General features: G+C 34.7%; 1 long non-coding RNA gene across 1 annotated transcript; it reads right to left on the bottom strand.

Annotated features, from left to right (window-relative positions):
* Positions 1–299: 299 nt before the first annotated feature.
* On the bottom strand, positions 300–16,666 carry LOC141670573 (uncharacterized). The gene is made up of 3 exons (XR_012554635.1): positions 16,553–16,666; positions 2,131–2,220; positions 300–592 (listed from the first exon to the last, which is right to left on the bottom strand). It is a non-coding gene; the product is annotated as an uncharacterized LOC141670573 (long non-coding RNA).
* Positions 16,667–18,005: the final 1,339 nt, after the last annotated feature.

Genomic DNA, 18,005 nt, shown 5'->3' with positions numbered 1-18,005 from the left:
CCTACCATTAGGGCCCACATGTGGGCCCCATTTTTGGGCCCCATTTGTTTGCAAAGGTAACATACATAATGTGATACTATAGACATACTTTAATGTTACCTTTGACGCATATTGTTACAGTAATGTTTTATATTATACCAATTTCTTTGTAATATTTTCAGTACCTAATATAACATATTTTTCAAAAAATAATTGACATGAATGGTTTGTAAATTCAACATGCCATAAACCTGTTTTTCATACAAGTCAACAAATAAACAATTCGAACCACAAAACTTCAAATCGGTTTTCACAAACCCCCACCAAATACTACTTCAGTTTTCACACATTTCATCGTCAACTCTACATAATCCAAAAAATAGGTACATAGTCTATAGTCTAGAGTACGATAAATAAAAATCTGAAATCTAGTATGAAAACATTTGGAGTACGCAAAAGAAGATGGGTAAAAAATAGTGATGCCACTATGATATTAAGTGCAACCCCTCCTACTTTCAAGCTCGCAATCTGGATCCTCGGTAAATCTTGTGATGGTAGCATCCCTTGCCTTCATAATCATAGATCCATCCAAATGAACACATTGAACTCTGGACTGCAAAAGGTTTCAACATCAAGCAAATTATTATGAAAACTATAACTTTTGGAATAACCAATATACATTTACCGATACCATATCCGATTAACTGCTGCTATAATTTAAACTACCAATCTAGCAATCATTTCAACATTTACATGTACATAAAAACACACAACATATATATAAATGAAGCTGATTTATCCAATTTTATCGAAATCAATACCACTAAAATCCGATGACAATCGCTTTACTTTCAACTAAATTACACATACACAGAAAAAACCACAACAAAACATAATTTCATAATAATAGACCAAATGAAACAATAAAAACACGCTACAGGCACATACATTTTAGGCGAACAAGCAGAAGAAGGGAAAAAGATATACCGATTCAAAAAACGAAATAGAAGCCTCCAATTATAAATACTAAAATTAGAACTACAAACACATAATGATTTATTTACTAAATACGTTAACTAACTAATATAGTTGTGAAGAATATTCACATATATAGCCTCCAATTTGAGCCATTAGCTCCTGCATTTTATGGTATGTCAAGATCTTTGCTCATCTTCCTCTTGTACATCTCAACAAGCTACTGATTCAAACTATAAGATGCAGAACAGAATATACAGATGCAAAAGTTATTGACAGAGGAATGATCAAACTAAGGATGGTCTGTTAATAAGTTGAAGTCACCAGATCCTTTTTTGCATAACAGGAGATTAAATGGAAGCACACAAAAAGTATCAAATATCATGGAGCTAAAAAATGTAATGCACAGGGTACCAAATACGTAAAAGTACAAGTTCATATTTGAGTTCGTAACAGGAAGTTTATGCAAATTATAACATAACAAAATGCAAGCCTAAGTGAAACAAACCTGTAAAACTGGTGTTTCAACTTCGATGAAGCCTAAAGATTCAATTGTCTTGCGTACTTCTACTACAACCTACTGAATTTATGCAGAGGTTAACATCTAATTTTCACCAAGTCATGACTAATATAAGACAATGACAAGCTTTATATGGGCAATAGGCAAGAAGACATAGTATGAAGTGAACAAATCCTCATTCCTTCGTAAAACTGAGATGCAGGTCAACAAGGATATCAAACTGAAAATTATATTTTGCAATTGCTTCTAGTGGGTGTGTCTGACCAAAATATAATTAAGATGCAGCATGAGTTTCTAAAATAGAAATAACCATTTACCATAATCTAGTCCACCTAAATATTATGTTAATAGTTGATACATTTTGATCAAGTTCAAGGCCCACTGAGCTTTCTGAGCAACACATGGAATACTTTCAATTGCATTAAACAATCTATGCTTCTCCATTGAATCTTTAATATACGTTTCCAAAAGTAAGTTGTACATTTCTACAAATATGGCAAGTCAGTCATATTAAATATCAGATAGCTCTGTGAATTTACCTCTCTGTGAATTTAGAAACCAAGTCAAGAAGTAATGTTATATCATCATTTAAATAAAGAGGATAGGAAATATCAAAGACATAAAGTATCTGATGTATCATATGAGATGGGACGCACCTGGTGCTTCCCTTACAGTCGTAGGACATTTTCACCTGCCCTTTTCAGCTCCATCAAGGCTACTTGAAGTGAACATTGTCTCACATTACTCTGATGATAAGAGTTAAAAATCAGGAATTATACACAATAAACAACTCTAAAGTTTTTTAGAAACTGCTACCATGTTTTTCTGCCAATTCTTTAACTTATCATTTTTGTATAAAATTAAAATATAAAAAGCTCATTCACTAGGGAAGTGCAACGTGCTTTCTTGCTTTCTTCTCCGTAATCGCCAAGAGCAGTACAAGCTCTTTGTAATCTTTTCACTAGTGATATCAGAATCTAAAACAAAAGTACTAGTAAGATATCAAACCCATTAACAACCTTTTTGACATATATTTCCCAGTTCGCACACCTTAAAACCAGCATTTGCAACTACAACAATATAATTTGAAAAAAAGTTTAACAGCCTTTCAGGAAAGCTAAGATTAACATTTTGAACATAATAACCAGAAGCTAAAACTTAATTTGAAAACCCCTAAATGTTAACCATTCTCAACCTTCAGTTTACAATTTTATCTTATTTTAATAAAAAAAATTTATAAACAATTAACAAAATTTCCGTACATCGAAATTTCCAAAGGGTCTTAAATCCCACCAAAACTCATGTAACACCCCCAAATCCGGGGTCGGGGATCCGAGTTGTCACGAGTTCCATTTCCCTTAATAACACCCAATCTTAATAATTAATCAACTACTCTGTACTGTGACCCCACAATAAACACACACACCACAAGTTATAGTCTCAGAGATGAACATCCAAAAATAATCACAGTCATTTTATTCCACAATTATCTGCCAAAACACCTTAAAAGGTTTTCTGAATAAATTTACATTTTTTTGCCATTATTACAATTCATAAATATACATAATCTGGTACATTAAAAGTTGAAAGCCTAGCCTATTGGTAGTTCCTACCTCAGCTACAGTGGCATCAACGCCTATAGGAAACTGCGGAACATTTCCTATCCGTTCGCGAATCGGGAGCTTGGTCCTGTTCATCTTTTCTATCTGTTGTTGTGTGATGAAAGAAGAAAGCAAGGGTGAGCAGCAAGCCCACCAAAATAATATGTATAATGATTAACAATATATGAGCCTTCTCATAGTACTCATGAAAGTCTTGGTCAAAAGAAATGAACCAAGTTTGATATCTTAATACGATGAATTCGCAAAATATTCAGTATATATACATATATACTTTTCAAAATCTTGGAAGTCCTCTTCCATGTATAATATACACAAAGTTCCAGTTTATAACTGTATAAAAAAATATCGTTGCAAGGTGATCTCATATATCTAACCTTGTCTCAACGTTTTTCTGAAAGTCTTTGATATGCATAAGATAATCATTTACTAGATATAAGTTTAAAAGATGAAGTTACAAGATACTCCAATATACTTATATCTTTTCCGAATACTACTTGAACTACCACCGTTCAAGTTATAATTAGATTCAAAAGTTCATCACATTGATGAGACTACAAGATAAGACTTGAATAGATTCAATCTTTGAAATATTTTGAAGGAAATGAAGTTATGATATACTTCATTAAGTCCCGATATATATATACACCTATATATATACATACATTTCCTGAAAACCTCTGTCATGTAAACTATGAACAGAATTGCAATATCCAATAAATTTGGAAAGGAAAGAATTTTGGCATAAACCTGATATCTTGCTGATCAGGCAAAGATACCAATAAGTAACCTTTTCTACTAGTAGATGGACGAATTCCCCACTAGTCATCACCCTGGTCGCAATAGGACCTTATGCTGGACTGCCACTCAGCCACTTATGCATTTGATTGACTCCCACTGAGCCACTTATACTATCATGGACGCCCACTGAGCCCATGTTGCTTATGCCGACTCGATAGATGGACTTACTTCCCGAACGTTGGGTAAGTAATCAATTCATTTACCAAAACTGCAACCTTGTTGCGAATATAAAATACACCATAGAGCCGGATCCCTCAGGTTTTGAGCAAGTATTTAAATCCCCTTTTTAAAAGGAAGATCTTAAATATAAAAATGAGTGTTGGGATCCGCTCTAACTTTTAAAAATCATTTTGAAGACTCGAAAACACTTTAAAGAGTGTTTGGAGTAATGCTGATTTAATGAAGTAAATCAGTCCCAATATATTTAGAAAATGTCTGAATATTATTATTTAAATAATATTCCCATAAAGAATAATCTTTATACAAATAATTGAAGTAGAAGTTGTAAGACTTATACTTGAAATGAGTATTAAATAACCAAAGATATACTTATACGAAAGTACTATCTTTATTTGAATAATCGAAAATAAGTTTGATTATCGAAACATTATTCTTTAATAAAATAAAGAATATTATTAAATAACAAGCGGAGTCATGATACCTCGAATGAATATTATAAATAATATTCATTAAATAAAATAACGAAGTCATACATCCTCAAATGAATATTCAATTAATAATCATTAATAATATAACTGAGTCATAAGCCCTCGAATGAATATTCGAAATAATATTCAATAATAAAATAAAGTTAAAGTTATCGAATAAACCTTATTCGATTAATAGTTTTGAAAACTATAACCATATATATATATATATAAATATATATATTATACTCAGGAACATCGACTCCCGGTTTAGAAATATGTTCACCTTTTGATCCCCTATACTAAGGGTAAACTCAATACCGCTTATCTCTAGCATAGGTATTATGCAACTGTAAGCATTTTAACCAACAGATATATAATCCAAGAATATGAAACAGGCATGCATATATACCATATCACATGCTACAATATATCGCAAGAATTTGCTAATAACAAATATGCATTTATCGCAAGATCATGCATATACACATATACATCACAACAACAGTATAACGGGTAGAAAACTTGCCTGAGCGACTGGGGGTTACGAATGGCTCGGGACGAGTCTGGTAACCTATAAACAACAAGTAAGTTGGAATTAAACCAAAGTCACTTGTAAATCTATACTCTAACCAACTCAGACTTTAACGCTCGATTTGCGCTTACTGATTCTCTTAAGTCACTCGAGTACCCTCGGCTCCACCATTTTTTAATAATTTAACCATTACGAGTTTTAAGGCGATTCCTTCGCGAGTGTCTTACGAACTGCCTATTACACTTTACATAAATGTTTCATACTTCAATTAGTCATTTAAGGTCTTTAACCTATGTTTTAAAATAAGGCGAGGGGTAAGGGTTCGTTCGCGAAACGTCGTTACTTAAAACGGCCGTTTCTCCTAAACCGTTCATCGGAATCAAACGAACCACATATCAAAATGAAGCTCGTAACATGAACTATCTAAACATGGCAATGGTAAAAACCTAGCAGGGAGTTCTCGGGTCCTAATGTTATGAACAATAGCAGTCTAAAGTAAATCGGACATTACGACGGCTATGTTTACGCGATTTCCCAAATTTTTACCATTCCAAATCATATCAATCCAACTACCAATCAACAACAACTCAAGATACACATAAATGCTACTGATTTCAGTCATAATAAGCTCAAGGATCTCAATCCAATCATATATTATAACATCTCTAAATTCAACTAAACTACTTAACAATTAAGCTCGAATCATGCTTATCATTCAAATTACTACTCATCCATCCAAACCATCTCCAAACTTCAACATTCAAACTTATTACTAAAGGGTGTGAAGATTTATACCTTCCTTTGGAGGTGTTAAGTTGTTAGGAAGCCTTAGGGAGCCTCCTACAAGCTTGATCTTTCCAAAGAAATCAAGAACACAAAGTTAGGCTTTGAAGTTTCTAAAAGTCCGATTTAAAGAACTGTAAAAATGAGGGTCTTACCATGCTTATTTGGAAGAGACTTGTGAACAAGAGTTGTAGGACATCTCAATACCTTTCCAACGAGCTATCGAACACAACATTTGAGTGAGTATTGAAGGAGATATGGCAGTTTGAAGTTGCTGGGTTTGTTTTGGCCGAGAGCTTTTGCTCTTGGAAGCAAAAGTCAACTTCTAATTTTTGTGTTTTATGATATTTGCTTGGTTGCTTCTCCTTTTTGCCTTGGAAAATGTTTTAGCTTTTTACCATGGTAAATTTTACATGGCTCAAAATCAACCAACAAAACAAAACCCCTTGTCATGCTTATGTCATCTTGCTTGTGTCATCTATTTGCCACATGTCTTTGTCTTATGGTTTGATGATGTCATAATACCTTGGATTCTTGTACAAGCTTTTCTCTTGGTTGCGTATTTGTTTTACGGTTCGCTTAACTTTCGTTCTCGATACCCGTTTGAGGGATCATATCCGGGATCTCATTATTTGAGCTTCCCTAAATCTTCCCTAATATTTTATAATCCTTTAATGATCCTCATTTATAATCCTTGAATTAAAATCCTTTCAATCATGTTACCTTATACTCAACTCTGTCGATATCTGGTGGATTTTCGGGAAAAATCAAAGTGTTCAAATTCGAATTCTGACGACCTTTACATACATTCATTTACTTTATGGAATACTAATACGATCTTAGAATTTCCATAACAGTACTCCTATATAGCGTGGTCTGATAATTTTTCTTAATCAGCATAGTCAGCAAAAGTTACTATTCATCAAGGTTTCAAAAATTCCAAAAATTGGGGTTATCACAGTCTCCCCTCCTTAAAAGGATTCCGTCCCGGAATCAGATATAAAATGAATAGGGATACTCTCTTAGCATTGCACTTTCTAATTCTTGAGTAAATTTTCCCATATTGTGGTCCTATCACCAAACTCTGCCTAGTTTGATAACCCTTCTCCTAAGCACTTGTTCCTTTTTACTCTATAACCCTTCCTGGTTGCTCCATATAGGTTACGTCGGGTTGCATGTCTATGCGCTCATATGCCCCTATTTATCTGGCATCCGAATTACACTTTCTTAACATTGATACGTGGAACACGTTATGAACTTGCTACATATTCGGGGGTAGGGCTAGCTCATATGCTATCTTCCCAATACGTCTTAATATATCCAAGGGTCCAACAATTCGTGGACTTAGCTTCCCTTTCTTTCCGAACCTCATCCTTCCTTTCCAAGGGAATACCTATAACAACACTAGGTCCCCTACTTCCTATTCCTTGTCCTTTCGTGTCAAATCAACATACTTCGTGTTCCCATCTTGGGCTACTATCAGCCGTCATCTGATTAAAATATATTATACCCTTGATCCTTTGGACTACTGCGGGTCCGAGCATCTTACGCTCTACAACTTCATCCTAACATAAGGGAGATCGACATTGTCTTCCCTCAAGGATCTCATAAGGCGATATCTCAATACTGACATATGATCTATTATCGTAAGAAAACTCAATCCGTGTTAAGTGATCATTCCAAATTCTTTCAAGTCTATTGCACAGACTCTTATTATAGCTTTTAACATTAGAGCTTTTGCTTCTCAATACCCATTCTTTTCCAGTTCATAATCGCTACTACCTTCCGTTCCTAATATTATACTGGTTATAACTTTGCTCGTTAGCGTTCTATAACCTTTTAATAACCACGTCAACCTTAGTATCACGAACGTGTTTCCATTCTGAATACCACCATAACTTTACTACTCCTTTTTCAGCTGCTTCTATCTTTGGAAGCTTGATCAAACATATAGAAGTAAAGGAATTTGTTGAGAGATCACTATGATCATGAACACTTGTTATATCGCATAGTTAGTACAGAAGGTGGCCAGCCTTTAGTACTTGACAAGCAATTAAACAATAGTTGGTATCCTACTCGGCTTATATCACACAGATAGATAGTCATTCGGCAATACCTCCCCTTCTGGAAGGGTTGTCCTTCTCAGTTTATATGAAATGAAAAGAAGAGAAAAGAACGAATTGAAGAGAATTGTAAATATATATAAAAATATACTGCCACAAAATATCTGGCTTGGAATCTACCTCTGAACTATAGAGGTTTGTCATAGGAGAACAAAACATATATGTATTTATATCAACATCAAGTATTATAGCATCGTATTTCACATGCCTAAATATTTTCGCTATCCCGTCCATCATTCTATGGACCCATGCTCTTCCTCGAGCTTATACACAATCACCTTTGAAACTCCCTCGACATCGAAAATCGAATCTGGGATCTCATTCTATATATCACCGTTACTAGGATTCTATGCTCGCACCGTAACCTTCCTCCTATAGTAATACGACTCTCTATTGATAAGAGGGAATAAATATTCAATAGGTAGTTACTCTACTTAATTAGTCTATCAATGATAACTTATACACTACCACGACCCGATTAGTGGTACTCAATCTCAACATCCATTCCAATACAACTCTCACGGTTGTAATCAGCTCATTACTCGCAGAATCATTGTTGCATTACTATGGTCCACCACTGACCTACTGTAGTCATTCATTTTCCATGAAGTCTTGATAGCTAACCATACGGAGTCCATACATCTCGTATCTAATTCTTCTAAGGAGGTAACATGATCATCGTTCATGATTCATGAAGAACACTCCTGAACTTGACGTACTTTCATGACATGAAGCAGATAAAATTGCAGAAGAGTTTCAGTCAACGCAACGATAGCAGGTTAATACCATTCTTACTCGTATGCCTTAAATAGAAGACTTAACTCAAGGGTTCGTCTAGTCCTTTTTAAAACATGGTCTTGGCTTATCTCAAGATAGTATCTCCTGAGATAGATAGCCCGCTCATGGCGATTACACGAATTAAACCTTTACCAACTACTATTACGGTTGGGTATTGCACAGTCATCAGAAGGAATGTCAATCTTCCAAACCATAATACAACCTTCATAGCTTTAACCATCATCACTGTATTCCTTTGGCACAAACGCCTATAATTATCCTCTTACCTTTAAAGTGTCGGCCACCTCTTTGGCCTTTCCTGATAGTAAAATTTCCTTACAATCAATGTCATTTTAACCACCTCCAAATAAATTTTCTACCTCATTTCAATCACAGCTTATGTGAAGATGTTTTCCTTAAAATCTGATGAGTAAAAAAAAAAATATCACCATTTTTCCATAAGTTATTGCCTCAGTCTTTAGAGGTTAATCACTGTCACGACTGACTCTCAATCATAATTAGAACATCTTTTTATCTCAAGTCCTAATTGCCCTGAACAACTTCGACCATTACTGGTTCGATCCATACCTTCTCGTGGTTTAACACGTGCCCCACTTGGCATCATTATAATTATGTCATATTTCCTTTATCAACATTTCTATTCTTGAGAATTTTGAATATTACCTTTCTCCTTGTAAAACCTCTTAGGTTATCCCTGAATCGTCCCTCCTGTATTCCCTAGATACAGGGCATATCAAGATACCATTTATTAATTCCAGAATCATTGTCTATATACTTCTGAAAAAATTTCTCTCCACTGATTTTTAAAGGTTGTTATTACCTTAATCCTTTCCAATTCATACTGTCAAACTCATACTATCCCTATTAAGGGTGAAATGCCAACCTTTATGCATTCCCCTGGGATTCATTTTCAGTTACAGATGTTCTATCCTTAATTCCACCTTTAGAAAAAGTACATGCATCCTTCCATGGATAAATTAAGTCATATATCCCTGATGAGGGTGTCTTATTCGATCATTTCTACCTCGATAGTATATGCCTAATTTTACAATAACATCTGTATTCCAAATGAGGTCAATCAATATGGCCTCCAAAAGATAACAACGATTATCCGCTTGTCTTGCCTAATTTGATAACGATAACAAGGATGTTCTGGAAGATATTGTTCGTGTTCAATGTGAACCTCTTCTTAATAATTCCTTATTTACTTTTGTTGTTTATCTCAACAGTCACCTCAATGTTGGGATATCTTTCATACCTGGCGTCTCCCTTTCTGGGTATCGAGCCACCGATCTTACACTTCACATTCTTGAAGGTCACTTCCTTCATCCAATTTTCCTAATTTCTTACTTCCTTGTCTCCTCAGTCTATCCGCGTCTCATTAGTTATCCTTCGAATTATCTCAAGGTTTCCTCGAATCCTCCCAACTTACAGGGGATAAAATATATGTATCCCTTATGCCCTCAACCATCAATTTTAACTTATGGTGAATCACCCTCATCCTGACGAATGCATACTTTTCTATTTCTATTGCTACGAGTCTTTAGGGTTTCCTCATACCCAACTCCCTTATCATACCTCAAACTCTATTGCCTTTATATTCCTTTCCACTTCAGTTTCTTTCTATTTTCCTTTCTCTTATCATTATTTCATGAACCAACATAACATAAGCATTGATTTCAAACATCCCGTCATTCTGGATTCGTGTCCTCAGAACGAATCTTGATAACTTTTACAACTTAGATTCATAATTCATCATACTCGTCTTCCTTTGTTCTGGCTCTAAAGCTTTTACACTATCTCCATAACCTTGGGAAGTACTTTCCTGAAAACAATTGACTGAACTTAAATCAGTTTATTATAATCTCTTGCTCCGTGCCTTCCTTGGCCTTTCACCAGCGGGTGGTCTCTCTCTTACGAGGGTAAGTGACAAAAACAGTCTTTTGTGATTCTTCAATCATTCAGAATCTCAAATGATTCCTCTATTTCCTTTAGCCAGGCTCTTACCTCGGCTGGGTCAGCTTGTTCCTTGGAACTCTGAGAGCTTAGCGACTTAAAGGTCCTGAAAGAATTTCCTACTACATTGTTCCTCAAGGTGGTGGTTGGGGATAATAGTCTAAGTTCTTTTCAGACAGGTCCATGAATTGCCGTATAGGAGTACCGTCTTGAGTCTCCTTTCCTTACTTGACCTTCTGTTTCCTTAGTCTGAACATTCCCTCCTCCTCCCCATAATCGAGGTCATCCTACATATTTTAAATCCTCATTTTCCACTTCATCATGTTATGGGTTCCTTCTATCTTGATGGCGACCTCCCTGACTATCACATTCAGGGTTTGCTCTAAATCTTATTCCTCAAACTAGCTTTCATCTAAGATCTCATCTTTAAGCTCTTGAACATTTGGAACCCAAATTCTGTAGGAATACCTCATTATTTCCTTATCATCTTTCTCGGTATTAATCTCTTATCTATTTGTTGGCTCTCTTCCTTCATTCATCACTTTTTCTGGCACAATCTGTTCTTTTCCAATAATTCGGGCTGTATTGCAATCTCAAACAGCTTTTCGGTACCGGCTCCGGTTACTTTCACTTCTATTTCTAATTTCTCAAAATCTCTTATAAACTCTCCCAAAGACATTATCATCTTGAGTCTCTCCTTTTTACTAAGGGTATCAGCCACCATATTGGCTTTCCCCGAATGATAAAGAATCTCCCACTCATCATTCTTGATTAGCTCTAACCATCTCCTCTAGCGTATGTTGAGCTCTTTCTGCGTGAAAATGTACTAGAGCACTTATGGTTTGTGTAAATCTCGCACTTCTATTCATACCAGTAGTGCCTCCAATATTTAGGGCAAAACTATTGCCACGAGCCCAAGCTCATGGGTGGGGATATCGAATTTCATATTACCTCGATTGTCTTGACGTGTACGCGAGTACCTTGTTGTGCTTTATAAGAGCACCCTAATTCCTTATACGAAGCGTCAATACAAATCACAAAATCTTCTTTTCCATCCGGCGATGCCATCATAGGGGCCGTCACCAATCTTTGCTTCAGTTCTTGAAAGCTGTTCTCGCATTTCTCTGTCCATTCGGACTTCTCAGTCTTACGAGTAAGCCGCGTTAAAGGGGGCTACTATCTTTACAAACTTGAACGAACCTCTGGTAGTGACCGGCCAATCCTACCTCTGGTAGTTGCCCTAACCATGGTCATCAATTCCTCAGTGGTCCTTTATTCATTCTTGTCAGGATCCTCCATGGGATCCTCCTCAGCAACTATCCCTTATAGGACAACATCCTCAACCGCTATATCCTCAATATGAACATCATCCGATCTCGCGTTAGGACGCTCTATCGGATCCATAATCTGATCTCTAATAAGTAATAAACATCATCGCATTGTTGCTCCTCAACCTCAGGGTTCGGAATCCCGCTACCATATACGATAACGAACTACGCTACTATCACGATATTTATAAGGGTTCCCATAAGGGTTTTAACTGTCAGTACTACGTTAGGTAGCCCAACTATGAACTTGGCAAGAGTTATTATTATCTTAGTGAACTTATTATCTTAACGTCACATCATCTCTGAGGTTTATAACGCTTAGCTCTGATACCATTTCTGTAACACCCCCAAATCCGGGGTCGGGGATCCGAGTTGTCACGAGTTCCATTTCCCTTAATAACACCCAATCTTAATAATTAATCAACTACTCTGTACTGTGACCCCACAATAAACACACACACCACAAGTTATAGTCTCAGAGATGAACATCCAAAAATAATCACAGTCATTTTATTCCACAATTATCTGCCAATACACCTTAAAAGGTTTTCTGAATAAATTTACATTTCTTTGCCATTATTACAATTCATAAATATACATAATCTGGTACATTAAAAGTTGAAAGCCTAGCCTATTGGTAGTTCCTACCTCAGCTACAGCGGCATCAACACCTATAGGAAACTGCGGAACGTTTCCTATCCGTTCGCGAATCGGAAGCTTGGTCCTGTTCATTTTTTCCAATCTGTTGTTGTGTGATGAAAGAAGAAAGCAAGGGTGAGCAGCAAGCCCACCAAAATAATATGTATAATGATTAACAATATATGAGCCTTCTCATAGTACTCATGAAAGTCTTGGTCAAAAGAAATGAACCAAGTTTGATATCTTAATGCGATGAATTCGCAAAATATTCAGTATATATACATATATACTTTTCAAAATCTTGGAAGTCCTCTTCCATGTATAATATACACAAAGTTTCAGTTTATAACTGTATAAAAAAATATCGTTGCAAGGTGATCTCATATATCTAACCTTGTCTCAACGTTTTTCTGAAAGTCTTTGATATGCATAAGATAATCATTTACTAGATATAAGTTTAAAAGATGAAGTTACAAGATACTCCAATATACTTATATCTTTTCCGAATACTACTTGAACTACCACCGTTCAAGTTATAATTAGATTCAAAAGTTCATCACACTGATGAGACTACAAGATAAGACTTGAATAGATTCAATCTTTGAAATATTTTGAAGGAAATGAAGTTATGATATACTTCATTAAGTCCCGATATATATATACACCTATATATACATACGTTTCCTGAAAACCTCTGTCATGTAAAGTATGAACAGAATTGCAATATCCAATAAATTTGGAAAGGAAAGAATTTTGGCATAAACCTGATATCTTGCTGATCAGGCAAAGATACCAATAAGTAACCTTTTCTACTAGTAGATGGACGAATTCCCCACTGGTCATCACCCTGGTCGCAATAGGACCTTATGCTGGACTGCCACTCAGCCACTTATGCATTTGATTGACTCCCACTGAGCCACTTACACTATCATGGACGCCCACTGAGCCCATGTTGCTTATGCCGACTCGATAGATGGACTTATTTCCCGAACGTTGGGTAAGTAATCAATTCATTTACCAAAACTGCAACCTTGTTGCGAATATAAAATACACCATAGAGCCGGATCCCTCAGGTTTTGAGCGAGTATTTAAATCCCCTTTTTAAAAGGAAGATCTTAAATATAAAAATGAGTGTTGGGATCCGCTCTAACTTTTAAAATTCATTTTGAAGACTCGAAAACACTTTAAAGAGTGTTTGGAGTAATGCTGATTTAATGAAGTAAATCAGTCCCAATATATTTAGAAAATGTCTGAATATTATTATTTGAATAATATTCCCATAAAGAATAATCTTTATACAAATAATTGAAGTAGAAGTTTTAAGACTTATACTTGAAATGAGTATTAAATAACCAAAGATATACTTATACGAAAGTACTATCTTTATTTGAATAATCGAAAATAAGTTTGATTATCTAAACATTATTCTTTAATAAAATAAAGAATATTATTAAATAACAAGCGGAGTCATGATACCTCGAATGAATATTATAAATAATATTCATTAAATAAAATAACGGAGTCATACATCCTCAAATGAATATTCAATTAATAATCATTAATAATATAACTGAGTCATAAGCCCTCGAATGAATATTCGAAATAATATTCAATAATAAAATAAAGTTAAAGTTATCGAATAAACCTTATTCGATTAATAGTTTTGAAAACTATAACCATATATATATAAAAATATATATATTATACTCGGGAACATCGACTCCCGGTTTAGAAATATGTTCACCTTTTGATCCCCTATACTAAGGGTAAACTCAATACCGCTTATCTCTAGCATAGGTATTATGCAACTGTAAGCATTTTAACCAACAGATATATAATCCAAGAATATGAAACAGGCATGCATATATACCATATCACATGCTACAATATATTGCAAGAATTTGCTAATAACAAATATGCATTTATCGCAAGATCATGCATATACACATATACATCACAACAACAGTATAACGGGTAGAAAACTTGCCTGAGCGACTGGGGGTTACGAATGGCTCGGGACGAGTCTGGTAACCTATAAACAACAAGTAAGTTGGAATTAAACCAAAGTCACTTGTAAATCTATACTCTAACCAACTCAGACTTTAACGCTCGTTTTGCGCTTACTGATTCTCTTAAGTCACTCGAGTACCCTCAGCTCCACCATTTTTTAATAATTTAACCATTACGAGTTTTAAGGCGATTCCTTCGCGAGTGTCTTACCAACTGCCTATTACACCTTACATAAATGTTTCATACTTCAATTAGTCATTTAAGGTCTTTAACCTATGTTTTAAAATAAGGCGAGGGGTAAGGGTTCGTTCGCGAAACGTCGTTACTTAAAACGGCCGTTTCTCCTAAACCGTTCATCGGAATCAAACGAACCACATATCAAAATGAAGCTCGTAACATGAACTATCTAAACATGGCAATGGTAAAAACCTAGCAGGGAGTTCTCGGGTCCTAATGTTATGAACAATAGCAGTCTAAAGTAAATCGGACATTACGACGGCTATGTTTACGCGATTTCCCAAATTTTTACCATTCCAAATCATATCAATCCAACTACCAATCAACAACAACTCAAGATACACATAAATGCTACTGATTTCAGTCATAATAAGCTCAAGGATCTCAATCCAATCATATATTATAACATCTCTAAATTCAACTAAACTACTTAACAATTAAGCTCGAATCATGCTTATCATTCAAATTACTACTCATCCATCCAAACCATCTCCAAACTTCAACATTCAAACTTATTACTAAAGGGTGTGAAGATTTATACCTTCCTTGGGAGGTGTTAAGTTGTTAGGAAGCCTTAGGGAGCCTCCTACAAGCTTGATCTTTCCAAAGAAATCAAGAACACAAAGTTAGGCTTTGAAGTTTCTAAAAGTCCGATTTAAAGAACTGTAAAAATGAGGGTCTTACCATGCTTATTTGGAAGAGACTTGTGAACAAGAGTTGTAGGACATCTCAATACATTTCCAACGAGCTATCGAACACAACATTTGAGTGAGTATTGAAGGAGATATGGCAGTTTGAAGTTGCTGGGTTTGTTTTGGCCGAGAGCTTTTGCTCTTGGAAGCAAAAGTCAACTTCTAATTTTTGTGTTTTATGATATTTGCTTGGTTGCTTCTCCTTTTTGCCTTGGAAAATGTTTTAGCTTTTTACCATGGTAAATTTTACATGGCTCAAAATCAACCAACAAAACAAAACCCCTTTGTCATGCTTATGTCATCTTGCTTGTGTCATCTATTTGCCACATGTCTTTGTCTTATGGTTTGATGATGTCATAATACCTTGGATTCTTGTACAAGCTTTTCTCTTGGTTGCGTATTTGTTTTACGGTTCGCTTAACTTTAATTCTCGATACCCGTTTGAAGGATCATATCCGGGATCTCATTATTTGAGCTTCCCTAAATCATCCCTAATATTTTATAATCCTTTAATGATCCTCATTTATAATCCTTGAATTAAAATCCTTTCAATCATGTTACCTTATACTCAATTCTGTCGGTATCTGGTGGATTTTCGGAAAAAATCAAAGTGTTCAAATTCGAATTCTGACGACCTTTACATACATTCATTTACTTTATGGAATACTAATACGATCTTAGAATTTCCATAACAGTACTCCTATATAGCGTGGTCTGATAATTTTTCTTAATCAGCATAGTCAGCAAAAGTTACTATTCATCAAGGTTTCAAAAATTCCAAAAATTGGGGTTATCACAACTCATGTCAAAAATCAACAAAAAAAATAAAATCCCAATTTCACAAAATAAACCCTAAAACCCAATAAACAAAAATTATGAACATATAAACACACATATAAATAGTGCGTACCTCGCTTTGAGAGATAATGCTGCGACACTCTCTTAGAACAGAGGGGGTACACTGATCATAATATCTGAGTTTCCCAACCATATACACGAATCGAAGAGAGAAAGTACCTTTTCGCATTAGCGAAATATGAGATATTCAATTAGATACCATAGCAAACCAAATTAGCCCTAAAACAAACAGATAAACGAATTAAAAAAATAACATAAAAAATCCAAAAAATAAAAACCCCTAATTCAAACATAAAATTCCTAGTTTTGATTGAACAAGGAATCGATTTAGCAATCCCCTTTCCATCGATACGTGAAAGCTTAGTTCTTAATTGAATGAAATCGACTCTAATTTATTTGTAAAGTAGGATGGAGAGAGAGATGATTGAGGGAGAGAGAGAAAGAGGATTGAGAGACAGAGAAAGGGTAGGTAGAAAAATAAGAATCGTTCAGGGTGAAAGAATAATGGACTTGCTCTAAAAAATTTGTATTACCCGCTAATGCAAAAAGAAGCCCGCTTCTCCAAAATTTCGGCCCTCTTAAACATTTTGGAAACTATAGCTGCTCTACTTTGTCTTTCAACTATTTATTAATAAATTAGTTTAAAAAAATTGTATCCAAATTTATAAAAAAGAATTACTTAAAAATAATATCACATACTTGGTACAATTTATAATTTTAAACAATTATTTTTTTATTTTTCTAAAGTAATTAATTTGAGCATCATATAATAAGGTTATTAAAATTTACTTTTTTTGGTTTTAAATATAAATTTCTTTATATGTTAAAAATTTATAATTAGTTTAATTTAATATTAAAAATAAATAATTATTCTATTATTTGATCAAAATTATTTTTTTAAATAAGCATTTGATGATATAATCATAACTACTTAATTTTAAAGTCAAATTTATTTATTTATTATAAAATATTACTATTTTATCCATTAATACACTATTGTAACATAAGTTTTCAAGTGTTACCCTATGCAACACTCTATAACTACAGTAACATGTTGTCAGAGCTATGGTAACATTAAAAGTATTACGTTGCGATAGGGTAAGATGAACATAGCTAATGTAACATAATTTTGTAACACTTATTATCAAACCATTGCGATAGGCCATCTATGGCGTAGTGAATCATATGAAATTTCTAAAATCTTTTTCCGGGTAATTAAAATCTATTTTATAAAAACGGGAACCAACCGACGTCACCCGTTATTACGTTTTTGGAACCCGAAACTCTTTCGAGAACTCCTTCATAACCTAATTGTAATATTCCGAGCATATTCCATGTTTCGACTTTTTCGATCCGGCGTACGGTTTGTCCTGCGCGGGTCCCGGCGCAACATTTTCGATACAAAATTCGTTTCGGTAAATCAATAAAACCCGTATTTTCGATAAACGGGAGCTTTTTATTAAACTATCCCAATTATCACTTCGTAATACGTGTAACCAGGCGCT

This window comes from Apium graveolens, chromosome 7 (assembly GCF_009905375.1).
Source record: "Apium graveolens cultivar Ventura chromosome 7, ASM990537v1, whole genome shotgun sequence".
Classification (NCBI taxonomy): domain Eukaryota; kingdom Viridiplantae; phylum Streptophyta; class Magnoliopsida; order Apiales; family Apiaceae; genus Apium; species Apium graveolens.
Note: the sequence above shows the minus strand (reverse complement) of the source record. Positions and strands in the feature narration are given on the sequence as shown.